Below are 16,857 nucleotides of genomic sequence, written 5' to 3'. Positions count from 1 at the left end.
GAAATATATAGTGTTGCATGCATTCAAGGGACATGTTTGTTGACTCACACATGGTTCAGTTTTTTGGCCAGAATCCTGTGATTGCTGAATTTATACCTCGAACTGGTAATTAAGGTCTTGTCCAGGTGAAAATACTTGTGTCATGCATCTGAAAACACACATGGCAACCGTTATCTAGAGGAAAAACTGCCTATCGTCGGTCTGTCAAGGTACAAAACTGACATGTTGTGAGGTTAATAATGAAAGTGAGACCAATTTTTAATATGCTGATTATTCGCTCGTTCAGTTTAATGCAGATTACAAATTATTCTCAATGTCCAGGTGGCAATTAGTGATAAGGCTTCAAAATGGCAAGCCTGTGACATCAAAACCACATGGCATTGCACCCTTCAAAGTAGTAAAGCGGTTACAGAGTAGCGATGAAATTGTTCTTTCTAGAATCAACTGGCCCACCAGCCTGCATTTTGTGAGACGAATGGCAATACCAAAGCATGTCCGTGTCTCCCCTAGACATCGGAATGGGTGTGCAGAATGTGCCTTTTTTTGGAAAAAATAGAAGAATGCCTAGAGAGTTGCCTTTTCTTTTGGACTTTGGAGAAAAAAAACACAACAACAAAATAAGCCGGAGAAAAACAAGCACAGAGCAAGCCAGCCAGGAGTCGAACCTAGAATCTTCTGATCCGTAGTCAGACGCGTTATCCATTGCGCCACTGGCCCACCATTAGTAAAGACCCCCGATTGTTACAGACTTGTTGGTTTTCGATGTGACGGTGGCAAGCATTGATGTCTGCTCATTCTCACCTTGTTATCAGGAGAACAGACTACCAGCCCTCCAGCCCACCAGCCCACCAGCCCACCAGCCCACGAGCCCTCCAGCCCTCCTGCCCACCAGCCCACGAGCCCTCCAGCCCACCATCCATCCCTGGTGGTCTAGTGGTTAGGATTCGGCGCTCTCACCGCCGCGGCCCGGGTTCGATTCCCGGTCAGGGAAAGCTCTTTTGCCTTCCAATTGTGGACTGCGAATTCAAGCTCTGCTGACAGCTGTGAGAAAGCCAGCTCCAAGCCAAAACATTGGTGGGAACATGAAAAAAACACCTCCTTCGAGCCGGAGTTGAACCAGCGACCTAAGGATGGCCAACACTCCAACCTACAGTCCTCCGCTCTACCAGCTGAGCTATCGAAGGGGCTAAGGGCTAGTCAGAACCTCGACATATCAGGGTTCTGTAGCTCTACTGCTGGCCAAAAAGTCACTTCTGGTGCAGGAAGATTTGCTGGATCAGAACCTCGACATATCAGGGTTCTGTAGCTCTACTGCTGGCCAAAAAGTCACTTCTGGTGCAGGAAGATTTGCTGGATTTTTGAGGAGGGAAGCAAAAAGGAGCATGCATTCCCATACCGGGAGTTGAACCCGGGCCGCCTGGGTGAAAACCAGGAATCCTAACCGCTAGACCATATGGGATCTGGACACTTTAAACTGGCCATGGGCTTCTGGCGCACTTTCCATACATGTGGTCAGCGTGGGCGCAGGACCTTGTAGTGGCCTGTTGCTTTAGTTCTGTGACTGTAACAATGTGATAATAATTTGGCAAAACAAGAATTATGCAAAAGGACGGTTTTCTGAATTATATAGTGTTGTATGCATTCAGGGAATCTGTTTTTTCACTCAACCCGGGGGTTCAGTGTATTTGGGCAGATTCCTGTGATTGCAGAATTGAATCCTCAAACTGGTAATTAAGCTCTTGTCCAAGTGAAAATACTTGTGTCATCCATTTGAAAACACACACGGCAACCTTTATCTAGAGGAAAAACTGGAGTCAACCCCTGGCTGCGTACGAGAAAACCAGGAATCCTAACTGCTAGACCATATGGGAACTGGCCAGCTTTAACTGGCCACAAGCTTGTGGGCCACTTTCCATAAATGTGGCCAGTGTGGGCGCAGGGTTTTGTAGTGGCCTGTTGCTTTTGGTGTGTGACTGTAACAATGTGATAATAATTTGGCAATACAAGAATCATCCGAAGGGACGGTTTACTGAAATATATAGTGTTGCATGCATTCAAGGGACATGTTTGTTGACTCACACATGGCTCAGTTTTTTGGCCAGAATCCTGTGATTGCTGAATTTATACCTCGAACTGGTAATTAAGGTCTTGTCCAGGTGAAAATACTTGTGTCATGCATCTGAAAACCCACATGGCAACCGTTATCTAGAGGAAAAACTGCCTATCGTCGGTCTGTCAAGGTACAAAACTGACATGTTGTGAGGTTAATAATGAAAGTGAGACCAATTTTTAATATGCTGATTATTCGCTCGTTCAGTTTAATGCAGATTACAAATTATTCTCAATGTCCAGGTGGCAATTAGTGATAAGGCTTCAAAATGGCAAGCCTGTGACATCAAAACCACATGGCATTGCACCCTTCAAAGTAGTAAAGCGGTTACAGAGTAGCGATGAAATTGTTCATTCTAGAATCAACTGGCCCACCAGCCTGCATTTTGTGAGACGAATGGCAATACCAAAGCATGTCCGTGTCTCCCCTAGACATCGGAATGGGTGTGCAGAATGTGCCTTTTTTTGGAAAAAATAGAAGAATGCCTAGAGAGTTGCCTTTTCTTTTGGACTTTGGAGAAAAAAAACACAACAACAAAATAAGCCGGAGAAAAACAAGCACAGAGCGAGCCAGCCAGGAGTCGAACCTAGAATCTTCTGATCCGTAGTCAGATGCGTTATCCATTGCGCCACTGACCCACCAAAAGTAAAGACCCCCGATTGTTACAGACTTGTTGGTTTTCGATGTGACGATGGCAAGCATTGATGTCTGCTCATTCTCACCTTGTTATCAGGAGAACAGACTACCAGCCCTCCAGCCCTCCAGCCCTCCAGCCCACCAGCCCACCAGCCCAGCAGCCCACGAGCCCTCCAGCCCTCCCTGGTGGTCTAGTGGTTAGGATTCGGCGCTCTCACCGCCGCGGCCCGGGTTCGATTCCCGGTCAGGGAAAGCTCTTTTGCCTTCCAATTGTGGACTGCGAATTCAAGCTCTGCTGACAGCTGTGAGAAAGCCAGCTCCAAGCCAAAACATTGGTGGGAACATGAAAAAAACACCTCCTTTGAGCCGGAGTTGAACCAGCGACCTAAGGATGGCCAACACTCCAACCTACAGTCCTCCGCTCTACCAGCTGAGCTATCGAAGGGGCTAAGGGCTAGTCAGAACCTCGACATATCAGGGTTCTGTAGCTCTACTGCTGGCCAAAAAGTCACTTCTGGTGCAGGAAGATTTGCTGGATTTTTGAGGAGGGAAGCAAAAAGGAGCATGCATTCCCATACCGGGAGTTGAACCCGGGCCGCCTGGGTGAAAACCAGGAATCCTAACCGCTAGACCATATGGGATCTGGACACTTTAAACTGGCCATGGGCTTCTGGCGCACTTTCCATACATGTGGTCAGCGTGGGCGCAGGACCTTGTAGTGGCCTGTTGCTTTAGTTCTGTGACTGTAACAATGTGATAATAATTTGGCAAAACAAGAATTATCCAAAAGGACGGTTTTCTGAATTATATAGTGTTGTATGCATTCAGGGAATCTGTTTTTTCACTCAACCCGGGGGTTCAGTGTATTTGGGCAGATTCCTGTGATTGCAGAATTGATTCCTCAAACTGGTAATTAAGCTCTTGTCCAAGTGAAAATACTTGTGTCATCCATTTGAAAACACACACGGCAACCTTTATCTAGAGGAAAAACTGGAGTCAACCCCTGGCTGCGTACGAGAAAACCAGGAATCCTAACTGCTAGACCATATGGGAACTGGCCAGCTTTAACTGGCCACAAGCTTGTGGGCCACTTTCCATAAATGTGGCCAGTGTGGGCGCAGGGTTTTGTAGTGGCCTGTTGCTTTTGGTGTGTGACTGTAACAATGTGATAATAATTTGGCAATACAAGAATCATCCGAAGGGACGGTTTACTGAAATATATAGTGTTGCATGCATTCAAGGGACATGTTTGTTGACTCACACATGGTTCAGTTTTTTGGCCAGAATCCTGTGATTGCTGAATTTATACCTCGAACTGGTAATTAAGGTCTTGTCCAGGTGAAAATACTTGTGTCATGCATCTGAAAACCCACATGGCAACCGTTATCTAGAGGAAAAACTGCCTATCGTCGGTCTGTCAAGGTACAAAACTGACATGTTGTGAGGTTAATAATGAAAGTGAGACCAATTTTTAATATGCTGATTATTCGCTCGTTCAGTTTAATGCAGATTACAAATTATTCTCAATGTCCAGGTGGCAATTAGTGATAAGGCTTCAAAATGGCAAGCCTGTGACATCAAAACCACATGGCATTGCACCCTTCAAAGTAGTAAAGCGGTTACAGAGTAGCGATGAAATTGTTCATTCTAGAATCAACTGGCCCACCAGCCTGCATTTTGTGAGACGAATGGCAATACCAAAGCATGTCCGTGTCTCCCCTAGACATCGGAATGGGTGTGCAGAATGTGCCTTTTTTTGGAAAAAATAGAAGAATGCCTAGAGAGTTGCCTTTTCTTTTGGACTTTGGAGAAAAAAAACACAACAACAAAATAAGCCGGAGAAAAACAAGCACAGAGCGAGCCAGCCAGGAGTCGAACCTAGAATCTTCTGATCCGTAGTCAGATGCGTTATCCATTGCGCCACTGACCCACCAAAAGTAAAGACCCCCGATTGTTACAGACTTGTTGGTTTTCGATGTGACGATGGCAAGCATTGATGTCTGCTCATTCTCACCTTGTTATCAGGAGAACAGACTACCAGCCCTCCAGCCCTCCAGCCCTCCAGCCCACCAGCCCACCAGCCCAGCAGCCCACGAGCCCTCCAGCCCTCCCTGGTGGTCTAGTGGTTAGGATTCGGCGCTCTCACCGCCGCGGCCCGGGTTCGATTCCCGGTCAGGGAAAGCTCTTTTGCCTTCCAATTGTGGACTGCGAATTCAAGCTCTGCTGACAGCTGTGAGAAAGCCAGCTCCAAGCCAAAACATTGGTGGGAACATGAAAAAAACACCTCCTTTGAGCCGGAGTTGAACCAGCGACCTAAGGATGGCCAACACTCCAACCTACAGTCCTCCGCTCTACCAGCTGAGCTATCGAAGGGGCTAAGGGCTAGTCAGAACCTCGACATATCAGGGTTCTGTAGCTCTACTGCTGGCCAAAAAGTCACTTCTGGTGCAGGAAGATTTGCTGGATTTTTGAGGAGGGAAGCAACAAGGAGCATGCATTCCCATACCGGGAGTTGAACCCGGGCCGCCTGGGTGAAAACCAGGAATCCTAACCGCTAGACCATATGGGATTTGGACACTTTAAACTGGCCATGGGCTTCTGGCGCACTTTCCATACATGTGGTCAGCGTGGGCGCAGGACCTTGTAGTGGCCTGTTGCTTTAGTTCTGTGACTGTAACAATGTGATAATAATTTGGCAAAACAAGAATTATCCAAAAGGACGGTTTTCTGAATTATATAGTGTTGTATGCATTCAGGGAATCTGTTTTTTCACTCAACCCGGGAGTTCAGTGTATTTGGGCAGATTCCTGTGATTGCAGAATTGATTCCTCAAACTGGTAATTAAGCTCTTGTCCAAGTGAAAATACTCGTGTCATCCATTTGAAAACACACACGGCAACCTTTATCTAGAGGAAAAACTGGAGTCAACCCCTGGCTGCGTACGAGAAAACCAGGAATCCTAACTGCTAGACCATATGGGAACTGGCCAGCTTTAACTGGCCACAAGCTTGTGGGCCACTTTCCATAAATGTGGCCAGTGTGGGCGCAGGGTTTTGTAGTGGCCTGTTGCTTTTGGTGTGTGACTGTAACAATGTGATAATAATTTGGCAATACAAGAATCATCCGAAGGGACGGTTTACTGAAATATATAGTGTTGCATGCATTCAAGGGACATGTTTGTTGACTCACACATGGTTCAGTTTTTTGGCCAGAATCCTGTGATTGCTGAATTTATACCTCGAACTGGTAATTAAGGTCTTGTCCAGGTGAAAATACTTGTGTCATGCATCTGAAAACACACATGGCAACCGTTATCTAGAGGAAAAACTGCCTATCGTCGGTCTGTCAAGGTACAAAACTGACATGTTGTGAGGTTAATAATGAAAGTGAGACCAATTTTTAATATGCTGATTATTCGCTCGTTCAGTTTAATGCAGATTACAAATTATTCTCAATGTCCAGGTGGCAATTAGTGATAAGGCTTCAAAATGGCAAGCCTGTGACATCAAAACCACATGGCATTGCACCCTTCAAAGTAGTAAAGCGGTTAAAGAGTAGCGATGAAATTGTTCATTCTAGAATCAACTGGCCCACCAGCCTGCATTTTGTGAGACGAAATGGCAACACCAAAGCATGTCCGTGTCTCCCCTAGACATCGGAATGGGTGTGCAGAATGTGCCTTTTTTTGGAAAAACTAGAAGAATGTCTAGAGAGTTGCCTTTTCTTTTGGACTTTGGAGAAAAAAAACACAACAACAAAATAAGCCGGAGAAAAACAAGCACAGAGCGAGCCAGCCAGGAGTCGAACCTAGAATCTTCTGTTCCGTAGTCAGACGCGTTATCCATTGCGCCACTGGCCCACCAAAAGTAAAGACCCCCGATTGTTACAGACTTGTTGGTTTTCGATGTGACGGTGGCAAGCATTGATGTCTGCTCATTCTCACCTTGTTATCAGGAGAACAGACTACCAGCCCTCCAGCCCTCCAGCCCTCCAGCCCTCCAGCCCACCAGCCCAGCAGCCCACGAGCCCTCCAGCCCACCATCCCTCCCTGGTGGTCTAGTGGTTAGGATTCGGCGCTCTCACCGCCGCGGCCCGGGTTCGATTCCCGGTCAGGGAAAGCTCTTTTGCCTTCCAATTGTGGACTGCGAATTCAAGCTCTGCTGACAGCTGTGAGAAAGCCAGCTCCAAGCCAAAACATTGGTGGGAACATGAAAAAAACACCTTCTTCGAGCCGGAGTTGAACCAGCGACCTAAGGATGGCCACCACTCCAACCTACAGTCCTCCGCTCTACCAGCTGAGCTATCGAAGGGGCTAAGGGCTAGTCAGAACCTCGACATATCAGGGTTCTGTAGCTCTACTGCTGGCCAAAAAGTCACTTCTGGTGCAGGAAGATTTGCGAGGAGGGAAGCAAAAAGGAGCATGCATTCCCATACCGGGAGTTGAACCCGGGCCGCCTGGGTGAAAACCAGGAATCCTAACCGCTAGACCATATGGGATCTGGACACTTTAAACTGGCCATGGGCTTCTGGCGCACTTTCCATACATGTGGTCAGCGTGGGTGCAGGACCTTGTAGTGGCCTGTTGCTTTAGTTCTGTGACTGTAACAATGTGATAATAATTTGGCAAAACAAGAATTATCCAAAAGGACGGTTTTCTGAATTATATAGTGTTGTATGCATTCAGGGAATCTGTTTTTTCACTCAACCCGGGGGTTCAGTGTATTTGGGCAGATTCCTGTGATTGCAGAATTGATTCCTCAAACTGGTAATTAAGCTCTTGTCCAAGTGAAAATACTTGTGTCATCCATTTGAAAACACACACGGCAACCTTTATCTAGAGGAAAAACTGGAGTCAACCCCTGGCTGCGTACGAGAAAACCAGGAATCCTAACTGCTAGACCATATGGGAACTGGCCAGCTTTAACTGGCCACAAGCTTGTGGGCCACTTTCCATAAATGTGGCCAGTGTGGGCGCAGGGTTTTGTAGTGGCCTGTTGCTTTTGGTGTGTGACTGTAACAATGTGATAATAATTTGGCAATACAAGAATCATCCGAAGGGACGGTTTACTGAAATATATAGTGTTGCATGCATTCAAGGGACATGTTTGTTGACTCACACATGGTTCAGTTTTTTGGCCAGAATCCTGTGATTGCTGAATTTATACCTCGAACTGGTAATTAAGGTCTTGTCCAGGTGAAAATACTTGTGTCATGCATCTGAAAACACACATGGCAACCGTTATCTAGAGGAAAAACTGCCTATCGTCGGTCTGTCAAGGTACAAAACTGACATGTTGTGAGGTTAATAATGAAAGTGAGACCAATTTTTAATCCGCAAAATTGCTGATTATTCGCTCGTTCAGTTTAATGCAGATTACAAATTATTCTCAATGTCCAGGTGGCAATTAGTGATAAGGCTTCAAAATGGCAAGCCTGTGACATCAAAACCACATGGCATTGCACCCTTCAAAGTAGTAAAGCGGTTACAGAGTAGCGATGAAATTGTTCTTTCTAGAATCAACTGGCCCACCAGCCTGCATTTTGTGAGACGAATGGCAATACCAAAGCATGTCCGTGTCTCCCCTAGACATCGGAATGGGTGTGCAGAATGTGCCTTTTTTTGGAAAAAATAGAAGAATGCCTAGAGAGTTGCCTTTTCTTTTGGACTTTGGAGAAAAAAAACACAACAACAAAATAAGCCGGAGAAAAACAAGCACAGAGCGAGCCAGCCAGGAGTCGAACCTAGAATCTTCTGATCCGTAGTCAGACGCGTTATCCATTGCGCCAAGGCCGGCGCCCATTAGTCGAGGTAAAGATCCTAAAAGACGCACAGGTACGCGAGTTCGCGGCCCGCTCCGACCAGTGATGTAATTCCTGGAATGTGTTCATTTTGACGCTGCTGATGCACGCGTGCGTAATCATCATTATCCCCCGTAATTTAATCGAACGTAAATTCGTACCCCGCACTTTAATTTGGGAACTTTCCAGGGTAAACAAACACGTTATGTACGTTTCATTCATACCGGACGCCGGAGGGCGCTCTCTCGCATTAACTCCAAAACGGACTCGTAGAAGCACCAACTTGTGACCACTATGTGACGCACGCTACAGGAAATACCTTATATGGACAAAGGCATCCAGCTGGATAAAAAAAGCCGAAATTATTTGACAGATAAAACGTGACTATTCATTGCAAAAATACATGATTTGTGTTTTTGTGCATTTTCATAACAAAATACATGAATAACGCAGCGCTTACTGACACTTTTTTTTTCAGTATAATATATTATTTTTACAGTATAACATTATATTATATTATTATATGTTCTGACTTATTCTGGAAGTCCCTGTTTCTTTGTGTGTGTGTTTTACTGTTATGTAATACTGGAATACTTAAAAACATGTTTTTTTTTTTTGCAAACTACAATTACAGTGAGAAATAGGCACAAAAACATTGTGAGTGCAAAGATTAACAACCCTTTTTATTTGCAAATATAAAGTCATTATATAAAATTATAACAACAGTGCAAATATATATACATTTACAAATATTGTGAGAATACAAATAGGAACAATAACAATAGTGTGAGGGCAAATATTAACAACCCTTTTAATCTGCATATATATTTTAAAGCCAATAAAACATTTAGAACAGTAATGCAATTTTGTACAGTATACACCAAAAATGTTTACCACAATAATAAAATTTGTACATATCAGTGTAAAAACCAAAACAAACATTTGCAGTGCAATTTTGACATCAGACTAAGAAAATAATAATAATTAATAGTAAACAAAGACAAACATTTACCACAGTAGTGCAATTATGACATATTTGCTTAAAAAAAAAAGTAAATAAAAAAATAGTTTTTACCACTGTAGTGGACTTTTCATATATTAGCCAAAATAATAATAAAAAACATAAACATACCGTTTATATTATATATCTATCTTGGATGTGCTTGTAAGCACATGCTACCACAGTGAAGCGGGACACCCTCATTCCATCACAGCGCACCGCGTTTGGGTAGAGAGCACAGAGCCTTGTGAAAATGGCCTTCGGTTGCAGTCAGGCCACTGTGCAGGACTGTGAGCCCCAACGAAACACCTGCAAATTACAACAGAATACATATTATTAATGTAAGATTGTTTTCATTGTGTGATCTTATTTTTATTTTACCTTTCCTATGCTGTCTGTTTTGCTTTGTGTTGTCTAAATGTTCATTTATAATATGTGCGCATAGTTATGTTGTCTCTCTTTGTTTTGTTTTTAGATTGATGTTGAAATGTCATATCAATAAATCAGTTCTCTACTGTGTTGTGGAATAATTACAGGGTGTTGTTAGTCAGCCTGTCAGGTTTTTTTCACAATAATGACTGCATATTATCCCACTTATTACATGGCTACTTACTAAAGTACAGTAAAAGACAAATTATTTGACTCAACATGATACAAAATGATTTTAATGATTTAAGAAATGATTGCCTTGTTTCTTCTAAATTAAATATTCCAATGTACAGTTGGAACTGTGTTCATAGCAATGTAACATACTTAGCAACCTAATATATATAGTCAGAATAAAACGTAAATCACAACTAATAATTTATGTTGTAATCAGGCTAAGTTTGAACTTAACAGGCTACAGGAAGATAAGCTAGTCATGAAGGTGTCAGGTTTTAGGTGATATTTCAGCCAGTTTCAGATATATTATATATATTTTATATAAAAAATGTGTAGACCCTATGTTTACTAAGCGTAACATACCTTTTGCTGCTCTCCACACCTGGGGCCACAATCTTCTTAGTGGCCCTGAATCGTCCCTGTTTTAGGTTGGTTTGGTTAAGTGGTGGGTAAATGGTCTTTTTCTTGTCATACTCCCCCAATGCCTGCCATAGGGAGATGATCTTGATGCACTCTTCTCCCGGCAAAGCCAGACGGTGGTCTCTGAGGCTAACCAAAAACTCTGCCAAGTCCTGCACGGCTCCATACCCCTCAATATTATCAGGTCCAACGTAATCCTAAAATGAAAGATAATTTAGGAACTTTTGATAGCATCAGTGAATACAAATATTCACATGAAAGCACATCCAATGTAACCCAGATTATGCTTACACACATGTAAATGTACATAAAAAATAAACTGGACCCTTACATCATGTGAAGTGTTCTCTTCCAATGTTGGACGATCCGTTTCTGCAGATAATCGGTCCACTGTGGCAACATTAAAAAGGTAAATATTTATTTTAAATTTGTATTTATGCCTTTCAATGTGATAAATACAAATTTATAGTTAGTGTGATAACAAATACGAAACCTTTATGAATACTTTAGTAAAACTCACAGCTATGTGCTCCAGGAAAGAGTTCTAGATTTGATTGAGTGTGCAGTGAGCTGCTGACAGGAGATGACACTGATGATGGAGGGACCACAAACAGTGATGACGTGGGGCTGGTTGCTGGAGGAGTTGGAAATGATGCTGCAGATGCTGCAGACACTGATGCTTGTGAAGAGGCAGCAGGTGTCCGTTCAGTGTCAAAGGTGGGGACAGTGATGTCCTGAAACTCCTCAAGTTCAGCATAACCTTCATCCACCTCTATACCAACCTCAGTAGTCTCTGACTCTTCAATGGCCAACTTGTAGTCCTGCAGAACTTTACCAGTTTGCTGGTAAAGATATTCCACTCCAATAAGCTCACCTTTAAAATAGTAAAACATTGACAATTAGATAATATACCACAATATTATATTATAACTCAGTTCCTCAGTTTCCTTTGCAAATCATTAGCTAAAGATTAATTAAAGCTGACAACTGGAAGTTGAAGTGCATAGCTTTGGCCACTGTAGTAATTAACATATACATTTAAATCATTAGTTAATATAATGTTATTACTCAACTTATACATTAAAGTACATTTGACTGGTAACAATTTATTTATTACTTAATCTATTAATCATATAGAATGTTTATTAGTTGCTGATGTAGTAATCATTAATAAATGGTTTAAGTTAGTCCTTCATGAGTTTACATTAACTCGTGATTATCTGTGCATTCTTGAAGCATGAATTAATGCATATTTGTGCACCAGTATTGTAATTTTATTGATAAAAGACTCACTTACATTGCAAATGTTGTTTAGAAGTTAATCGATGACCGTTATCTTCTTCTTCTTCACCATAGACAGTAAAAGTGATCCTTAAATCTCCGGTAGTTTTTAATGTTATCAATTGATCTACTTACTACGAAGAATCGCGGATGAGGAACGGGCGCTGATTGGCAAATTCGCGGTTGCGATACGAGCGCTGATTGGCAAATTCGCGGTTGCGATACGAGCGCTGATTGGCAAATTCGCGGTTGCGATACGAGCGCTGATTGGCTAAAATATAAGTTTCATGGTTGCAGCCGGGAACGTGATTGGCTGTCATAACAAAGAATAACCACGACCTACAGGTGACATGGAGCGCCACTGGCCCACCATTAGTAAAGACCCCCGATTGTTACAGACTGTTGGTTTTCGATGTGACGGTGGCAAGCATTGATGTCTGCTCATTCTCACCTTGTTATCAGGAGAACAGACTACCAGCCCTCCAGCCCACCAGCCCACCAGCCCTCCAGCCCACCAGCCCACCAGCCCACCAGCCCACCAGCCCACGAGCCCTCCAGCCCACCAGCCCACCAGCCCACGAGCCCTCCAGCCCTCCTGCCCACCAGCCCACGAGCCCTCCAGCCCACCATCCATCCCTGGTGGTCTAGTGGTTAGGATTCGGCGCTCTCACCGCCGCGGCCCGGGTTTGATTCCCGGTCAGGGAGAGCTCTTTTGCCTTCCAATTGTGGACTGCGAATTCAAGCTCTGCTGACAGCTGTGAGAAAGCCAGCTCCAAGCCAAAACATTGGTGGGAACATGAAAAAAACACCTCCTTCGAGCCGGAGTTGAACCAGCGACCTAAGGATGGCCAACACTCCAACCTACAGTCCTCCGCTCTACCAGCTGAGCTATCGAAGGGGCTAAGGGCTAGTCAGAACCTCGACATATCAGGGTTCTGTAGCTCTACTGCTGGCCAAAAAGTCACTTCTGGTGCAGGAAGATTTGCTGGATTTTTGAGGAGGGAAGCAAAAAGGAGCATGCATTCCCATACCGGGAGTTGAACCCGGGCCGCCTGGGAGAAAACCAGGAATCCTAACCGCTAGACCATATGGGATTTGGACACTTTAAACTGGCCATGGGCTTCTGGCGCACTTTCCATACATGTGGTCAGCGTGGGCGAAGGACCTTGTAGTGGCCTGTTGCTTTAGTTCTGTGACTGTAACAATGTGATAATAATTTGGCAAAACAAGAATTATGCAAAAGGACGGTTTTCTGAATTATATAGTGTTGTATGCATTCAGGGAATCTGTTTTTTCACTCAACCCGGGGGTTCAGTGTATTTGGGCAGATTCCTGTGATTGCAGAATTGATTCCTCAAACTGGTAATTAAGCTCTTGTCCAAGTGAAAATACTCGTGTCATCCATTTGAAAACACACACGGCAACCTTTATCTAGAGGAAAAACTGGAGTCAACCCCTGGCTGCGTACAAGAAAACCAGGAATCCTAACTGCTAGACCATATGGGAACTGGCCAGCTTTAACTGGCCACAAGCTTGTGGGCCACTTTCCATAAATGTGGCCAGTGTGGGCGCAGGGTTTTGTAGTGGCCTGTTGCTTTTGGTGTGTGACTGTAACAATGTGATAATAATTTGGCAATACAAGAATCATCCGAAGGGACGGTTTACTGAAATATATAGTGTTGCATGCATTCAAGGGACATGTTTGTTGACTCACACAAGGTTCAGTTTTTTGGCCAGAATCCTGTGATTGCTGAATTTATACCTCGAACTGGTAATTAAGGTCTTGTCCAGGTGAAAATACTTGTGTCATGCATCTGAAAACACACATGGCAACCGTTATCTAGAGGAAAAACTGCCTATCGTCGGTCTGTCAAGGTACAAAACTGACATGTTGTGAGGTTAATAATGAAAGTGAGACCAATTTTTAATATGCTGATTATTCGCTCGTTCAGTTTAATGCAGATTACAAATTATTCTCAATGTCCAGGTGGCAATTAGTGATAAGGCTTCAAAATGGCAAGCCTGTGACATCAAAACCACATGGCATTGCACCCTTCAAAGTAGTAAAGCGGTTACAGAGTAGCGATGAAATTGTTCATTCTAGAATCAACTGGCCCACCAGCCTGCATTTTGTGAGACGAATGGCAATACCAAAGCATGTCCGTGTCTCCCCTAGACATCGGAATGGGTGTGCAGAATGTGCCTTTTTTTGGAAAAAATAGAAGAATGCCTAGAGAGTTGCCTTTTGTTTTGGACTTTGGAGAAAAAAAACACAACAACAAAATAAGCCGGAGAAAAACAAGCACAGAGCGAGCCAGCCAGGAGTCGAACCTAGAATCTTCTGATCCGTAGTCAGACGCGTTATCCATTGCGCCACTGGCCCACCAAAAGTAAAGACCCCCGATTGTTACAGACTTGTTGGTTTTCGATGTGACGGTGGCAAGCATTGATGTCTGCTCATTCTCACCTTGTTATCAGGAGAACAGACTACCAGCCCTCCAGCCCTCCAGCCCACCAGCCCACCAGCCCAGCAGCCCACGAGCCCTCCAGCCCTCCCTGGTGGTCTAGTGGTTAGGATTCGCCGCTCTCACCGCCGCGGCCCGGGTTCGATTCCCGGTCAGGGAAAGCTCTTTTGCCTTCCAATTGTGGACTGCGAATTCAAGCTCTGCTGACAGCTGTGAGAAAGCCAGCTCCAAGCCAAAACATTGGTGGGAACATGAAAAAAACACCTCCTTCGAGCCGGAGTTGAACCAGCGACCTAAGGATGGCCAACACTCCAACCTACAGTCCTCCGCTCTACCAGCTGAGCTATCGAAGGGGCTAAGGGCTAGTCAGAACCTCGACATATCAGGGTTCTGTAGCTCTACTGCTGGCCAAAAAGTCACTTCTGGTGCAGGAAGATTTGCTGGATCAGAACCTCGACATATCAGGGTTCTGTAGCTCTACTGCTGGCCAAAAAGTCACTTCTGGTGCAGGAAGATTTGCTGGATTTTTGAGGAGGGAAGCAAAAAGGAGCATGCATTCCCATACCGGGAGTTGAACCCGGGCCGCCTGGGAGAAAACCAGGAATCCTAACCGCTAGACCATACGGGATTTGGACACTTTAAACTGGCCATGGGCTTCTGGCGCACTTTCCATACATGTGGTCAGCGTGGGCGAAGGACCTTGTAGTGGCCTGTTGCTTTAGTTCTGTGACTGTAACAATGTGATAATAATTTGGCAAAACAAGAATTATGCAAAAGGACGGTTTTCTGAATTATATAGTGTTGTATGCATTCAGGGAATCTGTTTTTTCACTCAACCCGGGGGTTCAGTGTATTTGGGCAGATTCCTGTGATTGCAGAATTGATTCCTCAAACTGGTAATTAAGCTCTTGTCCAAGTGAAAATACTCGTGTCATCCATTTGAAAACACACACGGCAACCTTTATCTAGAGGAAAAACTGGAGTCAACCCCTGGCTGCGTACAAGAAAACCAGGAATCCTAACTGCTAGACCATATGGGAACTGGCCAGCTTTAACTGGCCACAAGCTTGTGGGCCACTTTCCATAAATGTGGCCAGTGTGGGCGCAGGGTTTTGTAGTGGCCTGTTGCTTTTGGTGTGTGACTGTAACAATGTGATAATAATTTGGCAATACAAGAATCATCCGAAGGGACGGTTTACTGAAATATATAGTGTTGCATGCATTCAAGGGACATGTTTGTTGACTCACACAAGGTTCAGTTTTTTGGCCAGAATCCTGTGATTGCTGAATTTATACCTCGAACTGGTAATTAAGGTCTTGTCCAGGTGAAAATACTTGTGTCATGCATCTGAAAACACACATGGCAACCGTTATCTAGAGGAAAAACTGCCTATCGTCGGTCTGTCAAGGTACAAAACTGACATGTTGTGAGGTTAATAATGAAAGTGAGACCAATTTTTAATATGCTGATTATTCGCTCGTTCAGTTTAATGCAGATTACAAATTATTCTCAATGTCCAGGTGGCAATTAGTGATAAGGCTTCAAAATGGCAAGCCTGTGACATCAAAACCACATGGCATTGCACCCTTCAAAGTAGTAAAGCGGTTACAGAGTAGCGATGAAATTGTTCATTCTAGAATCAACTGGCCCACCAGCCTGCATTTTGTGAGACGAATGGCAATACCAAAGCATGTCCGTGTCTCCCCTAGACATCGGAATGGGTGTGCAGAATGTGCCTTTTTTTGGAAAAAATAGAAGAATGCCTAGAGAGTTGCCTTTTGTTTTGGACTTTGGAGAAAAAAAACACAACAACAAAATAAGCCGGAGAAAAACAAGCACAGAGCGAGCCAGCCAGGAGTCGAACCTAGAATCTTCTGATCCGTAGTCAGACGCGTTATCCATTGCGCCACTGGCCCACCAAAAGTAAAGACCCCCGATTGTTACAGACTTGTTGGTTTTCGATGTGACGGTGGCAAGCATTGATGTCTGCTCATTCTCACCTTGTTATCAGGAGAACAGACTACCAGCCCTCCAGCCCTCCAGCCCACCAGCCCACCAGCCCAGCAGCCCACGAGCCCTCCAGCCCTCCCTGGTGGTCTAGTGGTTAGGATTCGCCGCTCTCACCGCCGCGGCCCGGGTTCGATTCCCGGTCAGGGAAAGCTCTTTTGCCTTCCAATTGTGGACTGCGAATTCAAGCTCTGCTGACAGCTGTGAGAAAGCCAGCTCCAAGCCAAAACATTGGTGGGAACATGAAAAAAACACCTCCTTCGAGCCGGAGTTGAACCAGCGACCTAAGGATGGCCAACACTCCAACCTACAGTCCTCCGCTCTACCAGCTCCGCCAAAGCTGGGGAACAATTGTCTGTATAAGAAGGGGGGGAAGAGGGGAGAGGGAGGAAGAGAAGCGCGAGAAATTCAGGAAATCGTAGGTTCGAATCCACGCTGTCACATAAAGTTATGCGTGTATTTGTTAAAAATCGTAAATCGATTGTTTCGTGTCCAAGTTTGATTTGAAAAGTAATGTATTTGAATTTAATTATTG

At 44.4% G+C, this 16,857-nt stretch overlaps 4 non-coding genes across 4 annotated transcripts; all 4 read left to right on the top strand.

The window, feature by feature from the left end:
* The first annotated feature begins 919 nt into the window (after nucleotides 1–919).
* Nucleotides 920–991, top strand: trnae-cuc (transfer RNA glutamic acid (anticodon CUC)). Its single transcript has one exon. It is a non-coding gene; the product is annotated as a tRNA-Glu (tRNA).
* Nucleotides 992–2,926: 1,935 nt separating this feature from the next.
* trnae-cuc (transfer RNA glutamic acid (anticodon CUC)) lies at nucleotides 2,927–2,998 on the top strand. Its single transcript has one exon. It is a non-coding gene; the product is annotated as a tRNA-Glu (tRNA).
* Nucleotides 2,999–4,854: 1,856 nt separating this feature from the next.
* Nucleotides 4,855–4,926, top strand: trnae-cuc (transfer RNA glutamic acid (anticodon CUC)). The gene has a single exon. It is a non-coding gene; the product is annotated as a tRNA-Glu (tRNA).
* A 1,865-nt stretch (nucleotides 4,927–6,791) lies between these two features.
* trnae-cuc (transfer RNA glutamic acid (anticodon CUC)) lies at nucleotides 6,792–6,863 on the top strand. The gene has a single exon. It is a non-coding gene; the product is annotated as a tRNA-Glu (tRNA).
* Nucleotides 6,864–16,857: the final 9,994 nt, after the last annotated feature.

Source organism: Carassius gibelio, chromosome A11, assembly GCF_023724105.1.
Source record: "Carassius gibelio isolate Cgi1373 ecotype wild population from Czech Republic chromosome A11, carGib1.2-hapl.c, whole genome shotgun sequence".
In the NCBI taxonomy this organism is placed as follows: domain Eukaryota; kingdom Metazoa; phylum Chordata; class Actinopteri; order Cypriniformes; family Cyprinidae; genus Carassius; species Carassius gibelio.
Note: the sequence above shows the minus strand (reverse complement) of the source record. Positions and strands in the feature narration are given on the sequence as shown.